General features: G+C 45.6%; 1 protein-coding gene and 1 long non-coding RNA gene across 3 annotated transcripts in view; one reads left to right on the top strand and one right to left on the bottom strand.

Annotated features, from left to right (window-relative positions):
• Window positions 1–25,113, top strand: part of CNTNAP2 (contactin associated protein 2) — a 2,010,562-nt gene that overhangs the window by 1,938,564 nt on the left and 46,885 nt on the right. Inside the window, exon 1 of one of the 2 annotated variants that reach the window (XM_084788078.1) lies at window positions 10,241–10,405. The exons of the other annotated variant lie outside the window; for it this stretch is intronic. The gene's annotated coding sequence lies outside the window, so the exon portion shown is untranslated. Of the gene's footprint in view, window positions 1–10,240; window positions 10,406–25,113 lie in introns of those variants that run through there. 2 annotated transcript variants of the gene reach the window in all.
• The window catches only part of LOC311600918, a 47,761-nt gene that overhangs the window by 5,089 nt on the left and 17,559 nt on the right, over window positions 1–25,113 (bottom strand). Inside the window, exon 3 of the long non-coding RNA XR_014780411.1 lies at window positions 3,301–3,407. This is a non-coding gene — a long non-coding RNA (uncharacterized lncRNA). The remainder of the gene's footprint in view (window positions 1–3,300; window positions 3,408–25,113) is intronic.

Below are 25,113 nucleotides of genomic sequence, written 5' to 3'. Positions count from 1 at the left end.
TGTGGACAATCTGAAGCAGCCCCATATCCCCAGCTGGGATTAAAACAAAAGCCTGTTCACATAACGTAACTGGATTTTTAAAGACACCAAAATTCTCACTACAGGGGAGATGGAGCAATAGGTAAACGCACTCTCTGTACACCGTGGGGGCTGGAGTTCAAATTCCCAGCACCCATGTGAAGAGCCTGGAGTGGCTGCATGCCCACACCCAGTACCCCAGCGCTGTGTGGGGAGGACACAGCAGGGGAGGACGGGAGGTGAGTGTGCTGTAAAGGTTGTATCACATCCAGGGCTTCACATTTTAATGTGTGTACAAAAGGATTCTGGTTTGGCTCATTAGATGATGGCAGGCAAAGCGGGTGGGGAAGCTATTGTTTTGGTTTCTTTTCCTTTTGCTGAGATAAAATATTCTGGTAAAAGCCGCTTAAGAAAGAAAGGATTAGAGCCTGGCGTGGTGGCGCACACCTTTAATCCCAGCACTCAAGAGGCAGAGGCAGGCAGATCGCTGTGAGTTTGAGGCCAGGCTGGTCTACAAAGGGAGTCCAAGGCTACACAGAGAAACCCTGTCTCTCAAAAACAAAACAAAAGAGAACAAACACAAGAAAAATGAGAAAAAGAAAAAAGAAAAGAAAGAAAGGATTTATTCTGGGTCACAGTTCTGCCAAGCTTCCTCACTCCACTTTTACAGTTCACAGTGCGAACTGTGAATGGAACCATCCACAGCATAGGGCCTTCCCATCACAATTAACACAACCAAGAGACGCCTCCAGGGACTCTCCTCCCCCATGATTCTAGATTCTGCCAAATTGACAATTAACTCTGTCATCCCTATTATATAAACGTGTGGTTCAATAGAGGAAATTTCATAATTATTATGAAGTTATTTTAAAACTGAATAGCTATAGTGAGTACTCTATACATATGGGTATATTTTTATACATTATGTCTTATAAATTGTATTTGCTTATGAATCAAAATGAGAGTTTTTATGTGCACTGCCTTCATATTTTATTTTCCAGATAATAGGATGTAATTGAGGCTTTGCTCACAGTGATAGGAGCATGATTTGGAACAGGCTGTTCAGAGGAAAGAGAGTAATTTGCTTGCCCAGAGTGTGGGCTTCTGGATGGCTCGAGAAATAACCAAGTCTCTATCTTATAAAACTTCTGATGGCAACCAAGGCCTTCCTGAGTTCCCAGTAGGTCCATGTTTGGTATTATATTTTAAATTCTACTCAGCTAGAAACAAAATACAGTGCTGTTTTGCAGACTAAAACAAACTGCTTCTCCCTACAAAATAAGGAAAGCACCACACATTATTGTCAATCAAACATTGAAATATGCCCTCCAGCAGAAGAAAGGAGTGGCATTGTTCCTGCCACAGAGAAGTAAGCCAAGCCATCAGCTGGCCCACCTCTCAGACCGCTGATCCTTTTCCAAATCTGCGTTAGGGCTCATTACCAGAAACAGGAAGGATCTGTTGAAATCATTTCAGTACAAGTCTCCAGGAGGGGGAAAAAAAAACCCTGAGGCCTAAATCAAATATGAAATAAGATCAGAGAGCTTCCTATGGGCACCTCTGTAGAGTTGTATTTGTAATAGTTATGTTTAATAAGCCCCCTTTAAATGCTTTAATGAAATTGTTGAAAGAGTTGAAGCATCATTGTTTAGAAAAGCCATATAACCCTGGGTTGAAATTCCCTCTCTGCCACCTCTTCTTTGTGTCCCTGGTGAGACCATTAAAGAAACTAAACAGAGTGAAGCACACGGCAATACAGTATAGCGTTCACTAAAGCCTGTAAGGCATGGACTGTGTCTCCCTTGCTCATCCTGTACACATCGATTGACGTGTGCCTGGAAATGTTTGTTAGTCAGATTGATTAGTGAATGCCAGCCAACCTGGCACCATTCTTTCATGGTCTTACATTTTCAGGGCTCTATGATATCTCATCAAGTAGATGCCATTTCCTCAGCCACTTGTCTGTGCATCTCTACATGTTTGGTGTCAGCCCTGCTGCTTAGTTTGGAGTAGCAGGGCTGGGTAGAGTGGCCAGGAGACAGGGCCCCTGAAATCTGAACACCAAGTCTGTGACAACAGGAAGCTGGAGGGCTCGTGTTTGTACTCATCCTCTAATCTCAAGAAAAGCCAGAAGTTAGGGAGTGAAACAGACCTTTGTTTCAGATTTTTTTTTTTCTATCAGCTCAAAAGAGGCTGGTGCTGGGAGAACGGAAGCAATAAATGAAGTAGGAGACTTGGACAGAATTCAGGTCCTAATTCCTGTCCAGACTGTTTTTGTTATTGCTGTTGTTGTTTTATTGTGTTGTGTCTTGGTTTTTGGCTAAACCAGGATTCATTCGTGGTGTGTGTGTGTGTGTGTGTGTGTGTGAGAGAGAGAGAGAGAGACAGAGAGAGAGAGAGAGAGAGAGAGAGAGAGAGAGAGAGAGAGAGAGAGGGAGAGAGATTGCAGATGGTCAGACTCACGCCACCAGACCCATCACTTCTCAGGTGAGGATGTAAGACTAGGAGGACTTTATGAAAATTCTTGGTGCCTTCTTCTACTAGTGGACCTTGAATCAAAGTTCGTGAGATAAGCTCCTGCTGTCACTGTTAAAAGACTGTTAGAAATGACAGTACAACATATACATATCAACTCATACAATAAACACACACCACCTCACATGCTATACTTCCTACATCACATCCCAGGCCATCCGACACACAGCACCCCACACACTACCTCACACCCTCACACACACCACCTCACACCCTCACACACACCACCTCACACCCTCACACACCACCTCACACCCTCACACACACCACCTCACACACCACCTCACACCCTCACACACACCACCTCACACCCTCACACACACCACCTCACACCCTCACACACACCACCTCACACCCTCACACACACCACCTCACACCCTCACACACACCACCTCACACCCTCACACACACCACCTCACACCCTCACACACACCACCTCACACCCTCACACACACCACCTCACACCCTCACACACACCACCTCACACCCTCACACACACCACCTCACACCCTCACACACACCACCTCACACCCCCACACCACCTCACACCCTCATACACACTACCTCACACCCTCATACACACCACCTCACACCCTCATACACACCACCTCACACCCTCACACACACCACCTCACACCCTCACACACACCACCTCACACCCTCACACACACCACCTCACACCCTCACACACATCACCTTACCTACACTACCTTACACGCACACTACCTGATAAAGAGACTCTCTTACCAGGAGGGATTTCAAATTTCATTCCAGAAATTCAAATCGACAATGCCTCTGAGTTCAGTAGACTGGAAGAAAGTGATTTATATGGAGACAGGTGTAAACATATTATCCTAAGCAAAAACAAAACAAAAATTTAACTGTAACTGAAAGAGATGCCATGAGTGAAACCTCAGGGTTTATCACACACACACACACACACACACACACACACACACACACACACACACACGCCAGCAGCCAGAACCATGGTTGTTCCTGATGAGGCCACACACAAGAGTAAACAGTCAGAAAGACCTACGAGCTCACTATACCTAAACCCCTCACTCTACAAGTGAGGAAATGTGTGCCCACCCAAGAGTACAACTGGCTCAGTTCTCACGACTAGATGGTGTTTGAGGCCTGGCTTCTGTTCTAGAACATTCCCTGCTATCAGTCTTCTCCACCCATGAATGGCAGTTACTCAGTCTTGCTCCGCATATCACCAGTGTTTGCTGAGAAGTATGAACTTTTTACAGTAAGTCCCACGGCAGAAGTTCAATGACTTTCTGAAGTCGTTGCGTATTCTCACTCTAAAGAATGATGTGCCATGACCAGGGTCAGTGATCTTATTGAGCAGAAACCCTGATGTGATCATGCTGGGCCTAAGTAGGATCAGGTATGTCTGGGGGAAAGGAAGATCCCAGGTCAGACTATCTGTGTCCATGAGGGATCCCAAGGTCCCTTGGGAAGACTTAAAAGGGAGGCCGGAGTAGCCAGATTAAAAACCATAGATGGCTCAGCAATTAAGAGCACTGGCTGTTCAAGTCCCAGCATCCACATGGCAGCTCACAACTGTCTGTAACTCTAGTACCAGGGGACCCAACACCCTCATCGGACATCCATGCTGGCAAAACACCAACTCACATAAAATATAAGTTTTTAAAAGAAAAAAACAAAAAACAGAATGAAGGTTAGACTCAGTATAGCAACTAGTATTCCAATGACCCAAGAATTAAGTCCTTGGGAAAAGGAGTCTCAAGACTAGATCAGGATTTGCTGCAAGCTATACAAACAAGGCTAGGGATTGCGGAGGTCACAGTGGACTTTGGTGAGCACCAGGGAAGTTGGGGATAAAGGCTAGCCCATGTCCTAAGGAGCCAGCTCATGCTGCTGAGCCTGCACTTCTGCAGACGTCTGCAAGAGCCATGAGCTGTGCCAGGCACATTGGCTGTGCCAGCTGAGAGTGTCCAGGCTCTGATTCTCAACATTAGCCCAGAGCTCCGGGGCCAGCACATCTTTGCCAGGCCTGCAAATACTGCCAGGGCCTAGATCTTCACAGAGGAAGAAAGTAGCAAGTGCTGCGTGTCAGAAGAAGGGGTGCATGGGGACCCCAACAATTATCTGGGAGAGACTTGACGAGGCGGGGGGAGGGGGTGCTGCGGAAAAGACACAGGCAGAGAAAGCTATTTTGGTGACACTGTGGTTCTTATTTGAACTTCAGGCCAGGATCTGAAGCTGGTAGCACCATCGTTCCCTGTCTTACATGAGGCAGATCCACTGGAAGTTGGGGGGGCGATGAGGCATGGGGGATCAAGCGCCGCCTCTTTGTGTCTGCACTTAGCCCAAATTCCCTCTCAGCCACATTGTGTCTGTAAGATGCAGTAGCATGACTAAGCTGATTTGTATTCTGCCAGCCAAGGGAAAATATAATTAACACGGCAGTGAGGCTCGGCAAAGCCCATGGGAAAGTCCCAGAAGGAAAGGACTCCCGCTGTGCAAGCGGATCGCAAAGCGCTGGAAAGGCTACCGGGCTGTAATCCCACAGGGTCAGCTCGCTAAAGCTCACAATCAACAAAGGGAAAATAACATGAACCCTTGCCTATCAGGCATTAGGAAGAACCTGCCACTCTTAGAATTGAGTGTGGGAAACCTAGCCGACCTCGGAGAGAGTTTTCTGGCCTCCTGCTGCCCTCGCCTGCCAATTATGATTCACACCTTCATTCTGGGCGGCAGATCAATTGACACAGCAACTCCAATACACCTTCCAGGGGAGACAAGACACCTCCCGGCCTCCAGGAAGAAGCAAGACTAACCTATGTTACATATATACTGAGATTATAATTAGGTGTCAAGAGGCCCAAGAGAGGGATTGGAAGGTCAAGGGACTGGCATTAGTCTGCCCCCCAGCTAATCCCCGTTCTTCCAAAGCAAGCAAAGAAAGCTGCCTGTTGGTGCATTTAATTAGCCCTCTCTTTCCCTCTGGTGGCTTGTGTTCCCAGTGAGAAACTATTTGCTAAGCTTTCTAGATTTTTATTGACTTAACTTTTTAGCCTTTTTTGATACATTCTCTGAAACTTTTGTGGGGGTTTTTTTTTCCCTAGTTCTGTCTTTATTTCCATGACTTTAACAAATTAATGTCCAGCTTCTCCTGACTTGAGACTCTCTATCTTTCGTGCATCTGATGAAATAAAAGCCTTGGGCAGCTGCTGGCCCACCGCGCACCCCTCTTCTGCCTAGGCGTTGTGTCTGTCTTTCAACACTAACGGCTGCGTAAGCGGGCATTGCTACCACCCCATTTAAATACCTACCTTTTATTGTGACACCAGATTCTCCTGGTCATCCATGCTCCAGAAACTTAAAGAAGTTCAGTGTCGACATCAAACCAGAGTCAGAACTGTCTCTGTTTCTATCTTGTGTCACAGATGAGAGGTTAGAGTTCAACGAATGTAAGCATAATTTTGTGGATGATAATAGCTTAATATCCGTCTTTAATAGAACGGTGATGTTAATGAAACAATATGATGCAGCTAAATCAGTTTCATATGGAGGAACAAAAAGAGCTGAAAACTTCAAATGGAAATAGAAGACTTGCAATAGGGCAGACTGGCTGGCGTGCCTTTCTAATTAATAAGTGGCAGGGGCAGCCTTTTTTTTTTTCTTTTTTAGTAAAGGGTACAAAATTTATATTATCTAAGGGAAAACTAGAGCACTGTGACTTTTTAAAATTAATAAAGGGTCAGTTACTTTTAAGGAAAGATTATCTAATGGGAAATCAGCATGTGCTATTGAGTCCAATTCACACTTCCTGTTTGGTACAGGAAAAGAAAGGATAAAGCTGGGGCTGTAGCTCAACTGATAAACTGCTTGCCTGGTGTGCAGAAAACCCTAAGTTACAGAGCCAGCACCCAGTGGCTGCATGCCTGTAAGGCAAGTTCAGAAATCCTATGTCATCCTCTAGCGTACAGCAAGTTGGAGCCCAGCCTGGGCTACATAAGACCCTATCACAAGAAAAAGAAGGAAAAAAAGATGGAGAGGAGAGAAGGAAAGAAACAAGAGTCCAAAGTATTGAACACATTCCTAAACAATTACCAAGTCGCTTAAAGAAACCCAAGGATGAGAAGCTACAGACACGTTTTCTGTTGCCCCCAGACCGGTGCCATCATGACAGGCCGTATTTGTCACAGAAGCTGCATGCAAAACAGTTCCACTCCTGTCCCCGAGGAACACTTAAACATTATTGGTTTTTCCATAAAATTTCATCATTCCATTAGGAAATCAATCTTCCCTGTGTTTCCAAACATTAAAATGCTCAGGTTTGCCATTAAAATTCTACCCGTGACAAGAGAAACCTACGAGGTTTACCCTCAACTCATCCTTTTACAGAAACGCCTGCTGTTATTTGTCAACTAGGACATCCTGGGTTGATTGTTTCACTTCTCTGAGCATCGGAGATGCCCCAGGAAGAAAGGATACTGGTCTCTCTCCCAGGATGGCTGTAAGGGTCAAACGAGGATGCACTTAGGTGAATGCCTAGCTGAGTATTTCTCATTTCATTCGTTCAGGAAATGCCGACCGCTTGGATGTGGTACCCAGGCATTAGGTGCAAGAGAGATGCTGCAAGCAACACGTGTCTCCTTATTCTTGGCCATTATCCTTGGAGCCTAGAAAATCCTCCCAATCTGTCTAGGTTCCTCATGGACACACCAGTCCTTGAGCCTTTAAAGGGTTTGACTGCAGCCTTAGGGAAAGCCCTTGCCACACAGATCCAAGTGGTTTCCTCTTCCCATGAACACCTTTAGTCTGCAGACAAGGAGCATCAGGGCCTCTCCCCTCTGTGCCTACAGAACTCTTCTCTCCTAGGAAGTTTGGTAGCCCCCAAACCCACGTCGCCAGCACTGACCCGGGAAGCTATAGAGCAGTGGTTCTCAACCTTCCTCATGCTGTGACCCTTTAATACAGTTCTTGTTGTGGTGACCGCCCCACCCCCAACCATAAAAGTATTCCTGTTGCTACTTCATAACTGTAATTTTGCTACTGTCATGAATTGCAATGTAATATAATGTAATGTAAATATCTGAGTTTTCCGATGGTCTTAGGTGACCCCTGTGAAAGGGTTGTTTGATTCTGCCAAAGGGGTCATGGTCCACAGGTTGAGGACCACTGCCGTAGATACTACCAGAGGGGCAGATTTTCTGACCCAGCTCTAAACATATCGGGCACCGAGTGACATCCATGTGGGGAGAAGCTAGAGAGATGACTCAGTGGTTAAGAGCACATGTGTGCTTGCAGAGGGCCCAAGTCCTGCTCCTTGCACACACTCCGGCCAGTTCACAGCTGCCTGTAACCCTAGCTCTGGGAAATCTGACCCCCCCTCTTCTGGAGTCTGTGGACATATTGCATGAACGTACGCAGAGACACGCAAGTTAACTTCAGTCTTTTGTCAAAGAGATGTTGGACATTTGCTTCTTTCAACCATCCTATGTGTTTGCTTTATTCCTCCTCTCTCATCAGTCCAGGATCTGTACATCTTTTTTCAGTGTCTCCATCTCTCTAAAGCCCTGCTGCTGGTCTTTCTCATCTTCTCTGTGGAAATCCCTGGCGTAGGTGTGGGCTCTGTGTATTGCTAGGCTGATCTTGGCCCCACATCTTGCAGTCTGTGCTGGAGATCGGCCCTTGCGCACGCTTTCTCAGGCCTTCCCAGGCTCCTGCCTATGGTTTCCCTATGGTGAACAAGCTATAATTACACTGTCTGCAGAACTTCCTCAGGTGATAGGGAAAGAGGAAGTCCTGTTTGCGGGAACAAAAAGTCCTTAGACATGATGAATCTAACCTTTAGTGTGGCTTTATTATAGTTTTTAATTGTATAGGCTAAAAATCACCTTTTGTAATGCAATTATATGAATTTTGACAAATCTATATATATATTCAGGCAGCCACTAGTATAATCAATATGTAGAGCAATCCAACACCAACCGCATCCCCAAGTTTCCCTTGTACCTTTGTAGGTAACTCCTGTCCTCACCAGCAGCTCCCTTGATATCCTGAGAGACACTGGGCCTGTGGGCTTGACTTTTCCAAGGTATTATACCCTGGCACATCGTAGCCTAGCCTGGGCACTGCCTTTACAGCAACCAGGTGTTTAAGCAGCTATTACAAGCAGGCTATGTTACTTCTCATTTTGAGGGTTTCTAGCACTTGTAATCTCTGTGCGTGTCCTAATCCTTACAGTAATGAATGGGGGTGGCTACAGAACTCCATGAAGCCAGTGCTGTGTCCTGCCTTTCCTTTAAGGAAGACAGAAAAGCAGAGTTCTTGTTGAAAGGCTCACTGTAGCTGAAATTCCCCCTTACCCTTCTTCACATCACCAGCTGCCCTTTTCAAACTCTCACTCCTGATGCTTCCCCAGTCATGTGGTGGATACAGGAGACATAGCCCCTGCTGCGGGCCCAGGAGGGAGGCAGAGTGCCCTCCCTGAGAAAATCCCTTTTCACATCATTCCTACTTCCCGACCTTCCTTTTCTTTGAGAAGCAACAGGCACATGACCGAAAAAAAAAAAAACTGACTTGGGCCTATGAGACAGTCCAGTAGGTGAAAGCACTTGCTGCCAAGCCTGACAACCTGACTTCAAGCTCCAGGTCACACATGCTGCAGGGAGAGAAAAGACTCTGGAGAACTGTCCTTTGACCTCCACACCATGGCCCATGTCTCTCTCTCTCTCTCTCTCTCTCTCTCTCTCTCTCTCTCTCTCACACACACACACACACACACACACACACACACACACACACACACTGAAGGGCCAGGTGTGGTAGCGCACACCTTTAATCCCAGCTGTCTACCAGTCAGGAGGCAGAGGCAGGCAGATCTCTGTGAGTTTGGTGCCAGTCTGGTCTGCATACTGAGTTCCAGGACAGCCAGAGCTACATAGTGAGACCCTATCCTATCCCAAGTAAATAAATTAAATTTAAAAAAAAAAAACAAGACCTGGCTTTATTGGATATCAAAATAATCTGATGCTCCTAGAAACTATGTAATGATGGAATCTTTCCTAAATGAGAGAAAAGGAGGAAAAAAACAAAAAAACAAACAAAAAAAGAAGAAGAAGAAGAAGAAGCAGCCTTTCCACAGTCCTTAAGTGTTAAGCAGGTGGTGACCCCCTACTCTAAGAACTGGGGGACCCAGAGCTCACTCTAAGCTCAAAAGTAGCAAATACTGTATTTTCTTCCTTACTTGAGCATACCAAACGCCCCTTCAGGAACATCCCGCTGTGTAGCCTTGTATGTCATTCCCAGCCTGTAGAATGAGGAGAGCCCCTTTCCCCACTTATCCTACTCTTAATGCCACCCACAGCAAGAAGTGCAAACCAAACTGAGAACCAAGTTTCTCCCCCCAAGCCCCAGGTCCTGCAAGCCATTCCTGAAGCACTGCAGCATCAGCGCTGTGCATGTGAGCAAGTGGTCAGATGCCAGAAGAAACACACTCACTGCTGTGCTATGTGCATCGCCACTGTGTGGAAGCAGTAGGTAATGTTATATCCAAAATAAAATAATTTTTACACAATTCCAGTCCATGTATTAGGCATCTCCTTGGGCACTTTATTGTGGCTGCATTTCTTCTGTCAGATCTGCTACCATGATCCAGGAATCCACTCCGTGTTTTCTACCCTCCCTTCACCTGCCTTTCAGTAGCTCAGAGTTTGATCTCACCAGTGGTGGGAGCAGCAGGCAGAAATTCCAGCATCTGGCGACAAAGGACTGCCTGTACTAGGGGCGGCTGAAGCGTGACTGGCCAGTGGGGAATCCACCTGCATCACAAGGCAAGGCTCACCTGAGCAAGCTGAAAGAAGAGGCAAGTATGGCCAACTGGTGGGCTCCTACTTAGACACTTTGAGTCTCTGTCTCTGGGTAATAAATAGTGTTCTCTTGAAGTCCAGGCAGAGAGGACATCAGTGTGACAGACAGGGATAGTGTGGCAGGTCTCAACCTCTCTGCAAAGCAATGGTGGTTTTTGGTTATGGGATGCCTCAGGATGGTCTCAGCAAGGTCCGTGTTCTTTGGGGAGCAGAAACCGCTATGAGACAGTGCCACTTAGAGTGTCTGGCTTTGCATTAGCAGCACTAATAGTTCTGTGGCAAAGGAAAACGTGCTGAGTACTGCTTCATTCATGGCCAAGGGTGTGCACGTGTGTGTGTGTTTGTGTGTGTACACGCATGAGTGAAAGCTGAGAGCTACACGGTGTGAATTGCTCAGAGTCTTAGGATTTTGTTCATTTTTGTTTAAAGTGAAGGCCTTTCCTTTTAATTTAGTACAAATTAGTTTGTTGTTGTAATAAGGATGCTAATTAATAATAATAATAATAATAATAATAATAATAATAGTAAATTCTTTCTATAAGTTTAGAAACACACCTAGACATATACATGCCAAACTGTATAAAGCACCACCTCCAAAAGGGAGCATGCTTTTACAGTACTGTAAATTACAGTAGCCCCTAAATAAAACTACAGAATTAATATCTTGAAGAAATATAAAGCATGTAGGTTCCTATAATTGTTATCTTAAGATTAAGGGGTTCTGTTTATTTTGCCTCTTTCCAAGGAAGTAAAAGTAGCATCAGATCACCTGATTGGTCCCCCACCCTTCAAAACTTAGCTTAGTGTTGGTTGTTCCTGAAGGTGGCTTGAGTCTTTCACCCTCACATTTGCAGAGAACTCTTAGGGTTTGTTTCTCTCCTAGCAGTGACAGAATCCTAACAACAACTGATGAACCTTTGAATTGATTCCCTGAATTGATTTTAGCATTTTCTTTGCATGCTACCTCAACATCATCTTTAAGCACGTTAGAAGTTCACACTTCAGTGTTGATGTGCTTCCTCCCGCTGTGCTCTTCTGATCTGTGTTATTAGCATCTGAAAGGAAGCTCTTCTTCTGGATCAGAGTTAGGAAACCTACAACTCCTTCCCTTTATCCAAATTGAGGATTTCCCCCCCCCCACGGCAAGTGCTGTGACAGGGTGTGCTTGCCTCTAGCAGAGCACAGGAAGTGTGAGGATTGCTCCTGCACACCCAGCTCTGCCCTTTGCAGAACCAGAGGGAAATAAAACCCCCCAAAAGAGGGACTCCTGGTGCTCCTCTGGTCCCATCAAGTTCATGTCATAGACGGGCACCCTACATATGTGCTCGTTTCTTATGATTTATTCTGCCAGGCGAGGCTGAGGTTTGACCCACAGTTAACTGCTGATACATCCCCTCGCTCCTACCCAGAAGAATCATCAAGTGGATGACCAGGGCAGGAAGGAACACAGGCAGAACTTGGGGGAAACTGCCTAGTCCTCGGCTCTCTTTCTGATTCTGTTCTGGTAGCGTCCCCGTCCAGGTGACGCTTGCTCAGTGAAGTAAACGGTCAAGTGACAGGTTCACCCACTCAGGTGGGGGTTCTTTCTTTTAAAGTCGATATCTGAACTGTGTGGCCAAGCATCGTCCTATAATAGTATATTTAAAAGCCTTCCAGGTATAGCTGCTGGCTATTATTTAAATCCCACAGCTACTAAAAAAAATCAGTAAAGAGAACTAATAATAACACCCATTTGTCAAAAGTCGATCAGTTACCACTGACTTTCCTAAAGGCTCTGGTTCTCTCATCCCCATGAAGTCTCACTACATTTGTCTGATGCTTCCCACGTCTCACAGATCAGGAAACTAACTCGCGGTACCTTCTAAGTGGAGGGAGGCCACTCTGGCTCCCAAGATGTGGCCTTTCTATAATGCCCTGGCCTTTACGTTCCAAGACTCCCAGGGAATTTTTACATAAAATGTGTGGCCTTTATGCTGTCTCACTGGTGAAAGGTTGTACCGTGGCCTGTGGAGATCACGGAATGTCAGCTGTCTGTACTGGTAGTGATTACCCCGCCCCAGGACTGTGCTCTGTGTGCTTCTGAGTCTCTAGGTGACATAGTGAGGGGACAAAAAGGAGAATGCCTTGTTGATCCAGAAAGGCTCTTTTCTATTCTGGGAGCCCTGAAGTAATGCCCCCTCCCCAAGGACAGAAAGGGAAGCAGAGGCTTGTGGGAATGGTTGAGCCAGTGCATGTGAACGGTGGTTTATGCTGTCATTTCTTCTCCTCGGCTGAGATGGGCCACTGGGGGAACCAACTTGTGTTCTAAATTGTGAGGACCTGGGTTCAGATCTCCTCCAGGACCCACATAAAGCCTCACATGGTAGCACATGTCTATAATCTCCAAGGTGGGAATGGAAGACAGGAACATCTGTGGACGCCTGTGAGCCACATAATCCAATATATGCAGATGCTAAAGTAAGATCCTGTTTCAAACAAGATGGAAGCCCTGGGACCCTGGGACCTCCTCCACACGTATGAAAGTGCACACACACACACACACACACACACACACACACACACACACTATATTTACACATACAAAGATATAACAAATATTCTTCCTGGGCTATATTTGTAGAAAGACACGGACCTCCATGGAGAGGCTTTTCCAATGTCCTTTACACTGCTCTGTTGCAGAGTCATCATGTCCTCACATCTGACCCCCACAAGCCTTCCAACAGGACGATGCAAGTATGAAATGTTTAGCTTTAATTAAAACCCTTGGGCACTTTGACATTTTGAAAGTTCTGAAAACTGGCCTATTTCTCTCAGCATAATTCAAAGGATTAATTTGGCACTGACCAGCTAGGCAGAAGCCAACACATCTTAGATTTTTTTTTTCTTAATATTTACTAGTCACAGAGGGCAACCCAGGGAGCTAAGATGATCTGTTGAGACTCAAGGCCACCACTCAAGGCCAGTGTGGGCATCACAAGCAAACAAAACAAACAAAACAAAACTACACTGGTTAGTGTTTTCCCATTCTACTGTACGCTAAGTGTTCTTTCTGGGAAACTTTTGCTAAGGAGTAGCTATGTAAACTCAGGGGACATTGTCATCCATTTTTTCATTCTAAATCTTTATTCATCTGTGCAACCACACACAAGTAGCTCAATGATAATATTCCTTAATCATTGTCATAGTGCACTTTTAAAATGTGTGCCTGCTCTGCGTGTGTGCACGCAGGTCCTGAGAGAGGCCAGAAGAGGGCCCCAAATCACTTGGAGCTGGGATTACAAGCGTTTATGAAGGGCCCAGTGTGAGACCTGGGGTCAGAACTTGGAACCTCTGTTAGAGCAGTAAGGCGCTTAACCACTGAGCTCTCATCTCTGGGCCATTAAAATACATCTTTATTCTCCTGGTTCTGTTTTCATCTTTCACCCAGTCATTGGGCACGGGCTAAATGAAAGCCCATTCAAGACCCTATGAAACACAAATACTACAGAAAAGGGAGATTTTTAAAAATACTTTAGGCATTTTTATAAACAAAACTATATCAACTCTCAGGAAGGCAAAGGTTTCTGTGATCTCTGTGAGTTCAAGGCCAGCTTGGCCAACAAACAAAATGAGTCCAGGACAGCCAAGGTTACACAAAATAACCCTGTCTCAAAATAAAACAAAGAACAACAACAGCAACAAAAACTTATTTCAATTAAAACAATCACCTTGTGCCTCTCCAGGGTAAATTTGCTCAGAGAACATTTGCCTACTTTTTTTTTTCTTTTTTTACAAGGAAAAAAAATGCCTTGAAATAAGGAAAAGTACACAGGAGATGGTGTGGGTGTGGGATAGCCAGTGGTATCCCTGAAGGTCTAGCTCTGTAACATAGCTGTTCACCATTGGGTACCAATTTCCCAAGCATCTTCTCGCCCAGCTCTCTATCAAATGCTTCACCTGATTATCTACATGGAGTTCCCTACGTCCCACCACACCATGGCCTGCTGGTCCACCTGTGCCCAGGGCTCTTACTGTGCTTGGAAAAGCAGCTTCACCTGACACATGGCCTGAGCACTCCCTGCTGCTGTCATAACACTTCTCTGGCTCTGGTTTATCTCAGTTTCTGTCCGCATATTTCACATTATGTTCCAATGCCAAGTTCCCTATCCTCAGTACAGGGATTAGACCTTATTTATTTCTGTCCTTTCCCGGCTCCACCTCCCTCTCTTCTGCTTGGTCCATTTCGGATATTTCCAACTACGTAGTAGTGGTTCCGGAAGTCGCTAATTCCTTATTATAATTATAAGAGTCTTCCCCCCTCCCCCCACCCCCGGGGTCTAGATCAATCACACATCAGAGTGCAAAGGCATCTGCAGATGACTTGAGGAGCTGATCTAAGGGAAGCATCACAAGTCTGCAGAAGTGCTGGAAATAGAGATGACAAATGCCAGCTCTCACCAATATCCTCCTATGGGGCTGGAGAGGAGGCTCAGCAGCTAAGAGCACTTGGTCTTGCAGAGGACCCAGGTCCAGTTCCCAGCACCCATGTAATAGTTTACCAATCATCTTCAACTCCAGTTCCAGAGAACCCAGCGCCCTCTTCTGGCCTCTACTCATACCAGGCATGCACACGCATGTGATACACAGACATACCTGCAGACAAAACACATGCACACAGAAAATAAATATTTTATTTTAAAAGAGTATTTTTAAAGCAGTATCCAGAAAGTATAAAAGAGTAAGATCCTGGATTACATTACTAAGCAGGGAATTAGAGCTTCAAGAAGAATCATGTGATTGTACATCCCAAGAACCAGGGCATCCCAAGTGATTTCAAGATTTAATTAAAAGGGGGGGGGGGGGTTCCAAGATTAGTGAAAAGAGAAGCCTTGCACCTGGATATTTGTGACTCTCCAGGACATCGGATCAATCCGGAGCTGTAGCTCAGGTTTCAGAAGCAGCTTGAAATGGGCTGCAGACACTAGCTGAAGGATCAGAATCTAATTATACCTTGGGGGGGGGGGCAGAGGGGGGGATGCCTGGATGGACAGTGGAGTCACAGGACTTTCTGCCCATTCAACAATTATTTTAAATGTGCTGTGTGTGCCAGTCATTGGATTGGCTCTTAACCGGTGTGAAGAAAAATCTGGGTTAGGTGATAGTAAGAACAAAAGTCAAAATTTGCTTGAAATTCTCTTTGGCAGAACAGGAGGTCATTTGATTAATTCCTGTGTCGCACACTCTCTAGGAGTCCGGTCCTCTCCCCTAATCACTCTGGTCTGCTCCAAGAGCCCTTCTCTGTCTGTGACACATTCTGATGGGTGCTTTCTCTTCCCTTGTGTTGCCTTATTTTACTTTATTGTGCTTTTCAGTCTACAGAGACCTTATTCACAGATATTTCACGGGGTGACCTATTGCCTGTCTCCTCCCGGGAATGTAGTGTGAATAACCCAATAAGACAAGGCATTTCACAGAGCTGGGTCCTTTGTTCCCTGCTGTTCAATATGTTTATGAGTGACAATTGATGTTCTTCCTGCTAATCAAATTTCCAGATGATGGAGAGTCAGGAAGAACAAGGGACATGGTAAATAAGGGAACGCTGCTGTATCATTATAGCATATGTTTAAGTACTCTGACAGTTTGGAAATTAGAACTAAATGTAAGCTATCATCATCATTTTAGGTGGCTGTAAATCGGAGCCAACCCAATTAAATATAAGCTCGTACATTTAGGCTCAAAAAAAAAAAATCAATTATGCAAATCGAAGAAGGCCTGAGCATTGACCACATAGTGTCAGAGTGAGAAATCAGTAACCCTGGGGCTGCCAGGCTGCACATACAATTCCTGAGGTGACATCAGGCTGTCCTTGGGACATCATCAGTTAGAGGTACCATGCTGTGAGGAGAGCTGGACACTGCCAACCCAGAAAGAAAGAGGACAGGGGAGGGCAACACTGGAGAACAGAAGTGGGAACCGAGGACAGCCCGGGGGACAAGGGACCTTAGGAACGAGCCGAAGGGAGGGCTGCTTTTGACCATTTCTAAGTGTCTGTAGAGCGGAGCTTGTGTATGTGTTGGGGCTGGGGAAGAGGGGTCAGTTAGCACTGCTGGATCTCAGCATGAAGCAGATTTCCAGGCTGTGGATAAGGAAGCCTCAAACTCACGGGCAGTTACTAGAAAGATTGAAAGACAGGTTGGATAGCCGTGGGGCCTCAGGAGTGAGCTACAAGGAGGGATCCTCGGCTGTGGGAAGGCTGAGCCAACCCATCTCTGTGGCTCCAGCTCTAGCATTACTGGTCCATTTTTAAGATCAACGTTTTCCTTCCATTCAGATTGATCTCTGCAACTCCCCCTGACATCTGACTGAAATAGGACCAACCCTACTTAGCAACCCATGAGTGAAGTCTGCAGGGCCTTCGGGCCTCTGTGGCTGCTCATGGAGTGATTCCCCTCCCCCAGCCCCTCTTCAGAGCTTCACTTTTCTCTGTCAGCCTGCCTCTGACTAACCAGAATGACAGCCTTGGCCCTCTCGGAGCTCTGGGATTTGGCTACTGCTCTGGCTTGTGACTATAGCTAGATATTCTTTGGCTTTTAGACAGTGGGGCTTACAAAGCCAATAGAACTCAAGCGGGCTCTGAATGTTGAGTGTCCAGTGGCCTCACCGCAGCTTTGGTGTTCGAGATGCCTTCATTTTCATTTCTATAGCTCAAAATTGTAACCTTTTCAGAATACACAAAAATTCCTTTCGTTTCATTTTCCTATGCAAAATGATTAAAAATACACAAAGTTTGTGCTTACTTATAGTCCATAAAATTTGCAATTGAGATACACTTTTATAGGGAATGCTTCTCCACTGTCTTTTTCTCTTTTTTTCTTCCTATTTTTATGTTTATATCATTCAAAACTATTTTTATATTTAAATATATTTTTATCATATTCTTCTCCTCCCCAAAATCCTTCCTGATCCTCTCCCTATCTCTACCTATACAACTTTAAGTACTTTCTCAAAAACAAGCAATCCAAAAACCCAATACAACAACAAAAACACTCAAACCAAGAAGAGAAGAAGAAGAAAGAAGAAGAAGAAGAGGAGGAGGAGGAGGAGGAGGAAGAAGAGGAAGAGGAAGAAGAAGAAGAAGAAGAAGAAGAAGAAGAAGAAGAAGAAGAAGAAGAAGAAGAAGAAGAAGAAGAAGAAAGCTGTAAGCAAAAAAAATTGTGGAGTCAACTACTCCCAAACATGAGGCCTGCCCTGGAATGGTTAATATACCTAGTGTCACTCTATGGGGGAAAAAAAACCCTGATTTTCCCTCTCTCTCCCAGCAGATAGAAATGACAGTTCAGTTAGACCAATCACCCTACGAGTTCCAGGCTTCATGGAAGCAGGGTGAACCCAGAAGTACTTTACCTACTTTCTCTCTCAAACACAACAAAGAGAAAGATTAGCCACCAGTGCTAGAAAACCATCACCATGAGGCACTTGGGATAAAGTTAAATAAGAACATGACCCCAAGCAGCCTAGCCTGAGAGGGGATATATTTGTCACTTTTCTAGCCACTATGACTAAACACCTGACAGAAAGCAGCTCAGGGGTGGGGGTGGAGACAGAAGATCATGGCAGAGTACAGGCAGCAGGCACATGCCACTGGACTCTGTACTCCTCAGATACCAGAAAGCCCAGGGCAGGAGGTGCTGGCATCCCCTCTCCCATTTTGACTCAGTCTGTGGCCCTAGCCTATGAGATGGGTGCCACCTCCATTCAGGGTGGGTCTTCCCTCATTTAAAGGTCTCCGGAATTTCCCTCAGACACACCCAGAGGTGTGTCGAGTAGATGATTCCAAACGATGAAAGTTACACATCACAAGCGGGCAGCTGTACAAATATGAATTCCTCACAGCAAGGTATTTCCTACCTTGTGCTCCCCACTCTACTACCTAAACAGATGGTCTACCTAAAATGAGTAAAATTGTTGTACCCCGTTTCTCAAATGACGAGTTGTTATGAAATATAATGTGATGAGCGTGTGCCATGGTGGCCCTATGCCAAGGTGTGCCCTGAGAAATTATGCCATGCAACAGATCTGGTATAAAGGGGGTTTATTTGGGAAAAGGGAGATAAGTGAGGGCCTGGGGAAAGGGTAGAGGCAAACAAGTAGACATGTAGACAGGCAGACAGACAGGAACAGAGCCATGAGGACAGAGAAGGGGTGCTCAGAGAAGGACAGAAAGGGGGAGAGAGAGACCACTGGGAACAGAGAGAGCTGGGAGGGGGTGGTCATTTTATATGGCCACATATACCTGGTGCACCTAGGGGAGGGATGACGATGGTTGCAAGCAATTGCTAGGTCCCTAAAAGCAGGCCAGTAGGATCACCTGTATGCTAGCATCAGTTATTTAGGAGTTTTGGTTATCGATGAAATACACTAGGACTTCCCAGATCACTTATGTTACATGGGTTATTACAATAATATAGATTAACATAACCAAGTAGCGTCATAAAACGTAGTCCTCCTTGGACTCAGAGAAGTTCAGACATCAGCCCCTATGAGGCTGAAGGAAGAAAGTGGAAAGTGGAACCTGAAGCAAGCGAAATTATTTGGGTTTTTGTTGTTGTTGCTGTTGTTGTTGTTATTGTTGGTTTAGTTTGGTTTGGTTTGGTTTGGTTTTGGTTTTTCGAGACAAGGTTTCTCTAGGTTATCTTGGCCGTCCTGGACTCTCTTTGGAGACCAGGGTGGCCTTGAACTCATGACAATCCACCTGCCTCTGTCTCCCAAGTGCTGGGATTAAAGGCGTGCACCACCACGCCTGGCTGTAAGACTATTTGTTAATGTTGAGTAGTGATGGCCAATATCTCCAGCTAGGATCCCTGTGGAGAAAGCTAGGCATATGGCGGTTGTACTAAGCCTTTCTTTATGGCTCTGGACTCCATGCTGCAAATACTCAGAAATTTTGATCATTTTAAACTTCACTTTTTTTTCCCCTTGTTACCTAGAATGTCTGTTATAGTGAACTTAAAAGGAAAAAACCAAAAACACTTTTTCCTCGTAGAACTGAAGGATTATATATGAATTGTTTTTTTCAGTTAATACCCACCCCCACTTCTCTGGCAAGAATTTGACTCATAAGGGGCAAATTTTCCTCTGTCAGAGAGATCAGAGACAGCTCTAAGTTCCTTCCCCCAGGGAAGGGGGGGACATCAGGTTCTGGGGGTTGACACTCTGGTGGGAGGAAAAAGAGCAAATAATGAATAAATACATAAATGATTTAAAGTGCTAATAAATACTATGAAGAGAATTAAATCTGTAAGATTAGAGAGAGAGAGAGAGAGAGAGAGAGAGAGAGAGAGAGAGAGAGAGAGATCAGTCCAGGCAGGAGCTGAGGTCCCAGAAGTAGCCAGATGTACGGACCAAACAGTCCTGTTAATAGGAACAGCAGGAACAAAGACCCTGAGGCCAGTTAGGGCCATTGATTTCTTGAACATAAGAAATCAAGGACAACTCCAAGTGGTAAGGGAGGTGGAGGAAGGTGGATCAGAAGCCAAGGCAGAAGGCAGCAGGCAACTGCTAAGAGATTTTGTGGGCCATGCTAAAGCAAGTTATCTGAAATGTATGGTGAGTCAAATGGGAAGTGAATAGAGGATTTTAAAATATCATTTGGACTCCGTGTAACCAACTGGGAGAGAGCACATGAATAGAGTCAGGGAAGCCAGAGAGGAGGATATTCTGGAAGTCCAGTGGACAGAGAGAGAGAGAGAGAGAGAGAGAGAGAGAGAGAGAGAGAGAGAGAGAGAGAGGCTTGAGGCTAAAGGATAAAAATACAGATTGAAGACGCATTGTGGATATATCAGAGATGGCAAGCACAGAAGCAAGAGGTGCAAAATTTCCGTTTATATGTTGCAACTGAGTCTCCAAGGGATGAAGGAGCTTAGAGCTGGGTGTGACCTCACTGGCCTGTAATCCCAATCCCTGGAAGGCAGAGGCAGAAGAATCAGGAGTTCAAGATGATCATCGGCTACATAGCAAGTTGGAAGGTAACCAAGCTACATAAGACCCAGACTCAAAAGAATAAAAAGAGAGATTAAGGAATTGGAGTTGACAGCTGCCGAGCCGCCCACTGCATAGCTAGGACTTCAGCCCAATACTACAACTCGAAACCAACACTCCTCATTCTCGCATCAACAGTGGAAGATTTGCATAAAGGAGATAATGAGTTTTAAGTCTTCTGATATATCTCTTATTAATTCTTGAGATTGCATGTCATAGTTGCTGTGTGGCATCCATTCAACTGATCAGCTTGCTTGCGGCTCCTTGCAGCCATCCTTGTGTCTGAGCGGGTCGATATGCCATCTCTGACACTAGGAGCTTGAAACCACAAAGTGCACTTCAGCCACGTGCCTTCCAAGGGCTGCCGCCTTTTCCGAATCGATATTCCCTCCTCATAGCGTGAGTTATTAGAAGGGTAACAGGCAGCGGAAGAAGTCTGTCTCTAGCAAGGGTTGTCTTTGCGATAACGTGCTTCCGGTGCTAATTTAATCGGAGTTTCTTCACAAGCTATTCTGTGACCTCTCTGTGAATGACAAGTGCTGTGGGCTGTTCTCCAGCTGACTCGAGTGACTCGGGAAAGTCCCCTCACCTCTGTCATAGTTACTTTTATTGTCACGGTGACTATTTCCAGACAGAAACAACTTAAAGGGAGAAAATCTTATCTGACTCACGGTTTCAGCGATTTTGGTCTGTCGTGACGTCATGACAGGGTCAGAGAGGTGGGAGGGGGAGCAGTTCACAACATGGCAGGCAGGGATCTCAGAGAAGAGGATACAGAAAGTAGCCAGGGCAGGATATAGTCCCCAAGACATGACCGTAATAGCCTACTTCTTCCATCTAGTTCCCACCTCCTACCTTTAACTAACATCCAGTGATGTTGCATTAACCCATCAATTAGATCAGAACCCTCTTGATCCAACCATCTCTAGAAAAGCATCAAGGAAACACCCAGAGGTTTGATTCTGTAATCCTGTCTCTTCCTTACTCCATTGATAATCAACACTGCCCATCACACCTCTGATGTCAGATATACCCAGCCATCTTCTTGGTTTGTTTTGTTTTGCTTTTGTTTTGTTTTGTTTTTGTTTTTGTTTTTGTTTTTTGAGACAGGGTCTCTTCTGTGTTAGCCTTGGCTGTCCTGAACTCACAGCAATCCACCTGCCTCTGCCTCCTGAGTGCTAGGATTAAAGGCGTGCACCACCACGCCTGGCAATTTTGCCCTTTTTAATGGTGTTTCACTATATCCCTGGTAAGATCCTAACAATACTTATTGACTCGGGTGGATTGCTTGGTGTCTGTTCAGTTGGCCAGTGAAGACCTCTTAGAGGACCTGGCACAGAAGCAGGAGGCCAGAAAGATATAAAACACATACACACATGGTTTCCCCTAAGGAGAAAAGATGCTATGTGCTTGTTAGACTTCCATTATGGATATGAGAGAGAAGTCCAAACCCACAGAGGTTAGTCTAAGACAGAACATATTTCTGTCTCACCTAATAATCCAGATGGAAAGTTCCAGGCCAAATAGGATAGCAGTAGGATTGCCAATATGCGATCTTTATCTATCTTGGAACCCAAGAAGGTTTCTCTCCTCCTGCCATTTTGGGCATTTTCTAGCCATTCAACAGGAAAGGGGAGAAGAAAGAGCCACCTTCTTTCTTTTCACTAAACCATGCATACTGTCTTTACTCCCAGCCCATCAGGTAGAACTTAGTTCATGACAACACTGAGTTGTACAAAAGACTAGGCTAGGAGGTCATGGGTCCAGTTAAACATTGCCAGTAGAAGGGGATGGAGCGATGGCTCGATGGTTAAGAGCACTTGCTCTTACGGATGACCCAGGTTCAGTCCCCAGCACTCACACGGCAACTCGCAAACATCCGTAAGTCCAGTTCCAGGGCATCTGATGCCTTCTTCTGACCTCCATGGCACCAGATGCTGTGCGCATACACATGTTAATACGTGCAAGCCAAAACATCCCTTCACATTAAATGAATAAACGTAATTTTTAAAACTATTTAAAATAATTGTCAGTGGGAAGAATGGGTTTTGGGACAGGCAGCCTCTCTGCCCTTGTTAGTGTGGATAAGGGGCAGCTTGCAGGTTAGCCACAGGGGAAGGAAAGGGGTAAGTGGATACCGGTCAGGTAAACATGTAGAACGAGGGTCATTGTGGGCCACGAAGAGCATGAGAAGGAATGTGAAAATGTTTGCATCTTCCTCCACGAGCAACCAGATGCCACTGATGGGTCTGAACAGCATGTCTGGGGCGGTTTTTAAAAGAACACCTGCAGTGAGAACGGGTGGGTTGGACGTGAACTAGAAGTGGGAGACGGTTTTGGGGGACTGTTCTTGATGCCCTTGATAGGCAGGGAACACATAGAGGCAGTGCCCCTGTGTGGTCACTACAGCTTCGTTCAGTGATTTCAAGACACAGTAAATGGAGAGCCAGCGTTAGTGCCTCTCCAAAACACAGGCGCACTCTGTGAACGGCGGCGTATGGGTAAAAGATCGCATCCCATAGAAAACGGATCTGAACTGTGCAGTGCGCATGCGCACCCAAGTCAGCCCTGCTCCGACTCACGGAGACGCCGAGCTTCTGGGGAGAATCTAGAAAACAGACAGAAGCAGCTGGCAAGGCTGAGGCAGGCTCAGTGTCTCCAGATGTTAGACCTGCACAGTAAGCTCATCTGATTGAGCCTATTGTGCTACAAGGAGAGAGAAAATAGTCCCAGCCCTTGAAATGAGGGATAGGATGTTCCTTGCCTGAGGTCAGCCATTTGCAGTCGTCTTCCCACCTCTCCCATTCGTAGCCAGGGAGAGCTTCCTTTATCTTGTGGTTTCTCCTGCACGCATGTGGCCAGTCAGGGCTCGGATCTCCTTGCTAGCACCTCCCTTGGCACGAGGTCCTTTTTTCCTCTTGCTCTGCATTACAAGGCATCTAGTTCGTTGCCTGATCATCCGGAGCAGAAACTGTGCTGATTCCAAGAGCAGAATAGAGCGATTCCATTGGACTATAACTCATCTGGCTGATGAGTCATCACTTTACAAAGATGTAGGCTGTGAAAGTGTTAACAAAGAGGCTTGGGAAGGCCCTGGGGCCCTCCTCTGAGGCCAGAGGATCTACCAAACAGATCTCCTGCAAATCTGGGCTGTCTTTTCACAAGCTCCAGGTGGCTCCCCTGAGCGTGTTTCCTGCTTGGAGAACGCTGTGGGCAGGAGATGGGAATAAATGGATGAGAGAAGGAGCAGCTGGATGAGAGAAAGAGCAGCTGGAGATTCTGTGAGATACAGAAGGTTGCTCTTTACTCAGGCATAGCTTCATAATTGGTTGTGCTGGAGTATGAGTTCACAGTCCGCCCCTACCCCCAAGCCCGGAAGTTGAGTAAGCACACTGTCTCCATGCCGTTAAAACACTTCCTTTTGTCTCTGAAGAGATCTTTAAGAAGCAGAAACGACCCTTACTTGGACTCTGATCCGATTAGAGTTTAAATTTCCTTATCAGTTTATAAGATTTTTTTTTTAATCTTAAAAGCATTTGCACTGGGTGAAGGTTTAAAGGTCTTCATTTTCTCACACACGCTCTGACGCACCCCACAAATATCAGGAAACAAAGAAAAAGGTAAATTTGTACAAACTTTTTATTTAACTGCCCTATATTTTGATTATAGCAGCTACTATACCACTATAGGTGCCCGTCACTGATCACATACCTAAACTGGGATGCTTTTGCAAACACATTATTTCTCTGAAAAAAATGTCAGAAGTATGCCAACATCCCATATTTATGCATTGAATTTTTTTTTTTAAACTTAGTTTCACCCATGATTTTTGCCTGGCTGTGATCCAAATCAGAAGCTTCCTACACTACACTCTCGTGCAGCCCCACGCTGAGATGGAGGCAGGAATACTATCACCTACCAAACAACACAGAGCCTCAACCCTGGCTGTACAAAGGAAGGCTCCGCCGGCAGATGACTCAGAAATCACTATTGCTGTGTGCTAGCTGGGGAAAGGCTGAAGGTTAACGGATGGTATCATTGTCAGCCTTGGGGTTATCCATGAAGGTTCCTGGTTTAGAGACAGAAAATAAAGTAAACCTGCCTTCTTTATCTGTTGGTCCGCTGAGGGCAACTTTTGCCCAGGCCCTCTCAGCATCAGCAGCTCTGAGAGATTTCGTGGCAGGATCACTTCATCGAATTTCTTTTCCAAGTCTCCTATCTATGGAGTTTATGATTTTTCCTTGGCATCCCCTTGAATCTGGAATCAACATTTAATGCATGTGGAGTCATATCAGTTTTCCTCCAGGAAAACTGAACATGCATTAACAAAAAAAGTACCAAAATGCTCAGTTAAGACCACAGAACCCGGTGTGAGACTCACACCCTCAACACATAATCGGAGTCACTGCAGTAAACACTGACAGCTTTGATAGCTTTGGAGACCTAGGTCTTTCAGAACTGACAATAGATATCGGGGACTTTGTCATCTCTGTCATCTCTAAGCCTTTGTGACAGCGTCCCTCTCAGAGCTCTCTCCAGTATAACTTGGAAATGCCAGTGATAGCTCTCTCGGTATTTTCTTTTGAAAGGAGAGCCACATGCACCTATAACCTTTAATGCCCCCGCCCCCACCCCCAACCCCCCAATCCCCACCCCGCCCAAGTTAAAACACACCGTTGATTTCTTG

Source organism: Acomys minous, assembly GCF_964271855.1.
Source record: "Acomys minous genome assembly, chromosome: 6".
Classification (NCBI taxonomy): Eukaryota; Metazoa; Chordata; class Mammalia; order Rodentia; family Muridae; genus Acomys; species Acomys minous.
Note: the sequence above shows the minus strand (reverse complement) of the source record. Positions and strands in the feature narration are given on the sequence as shown.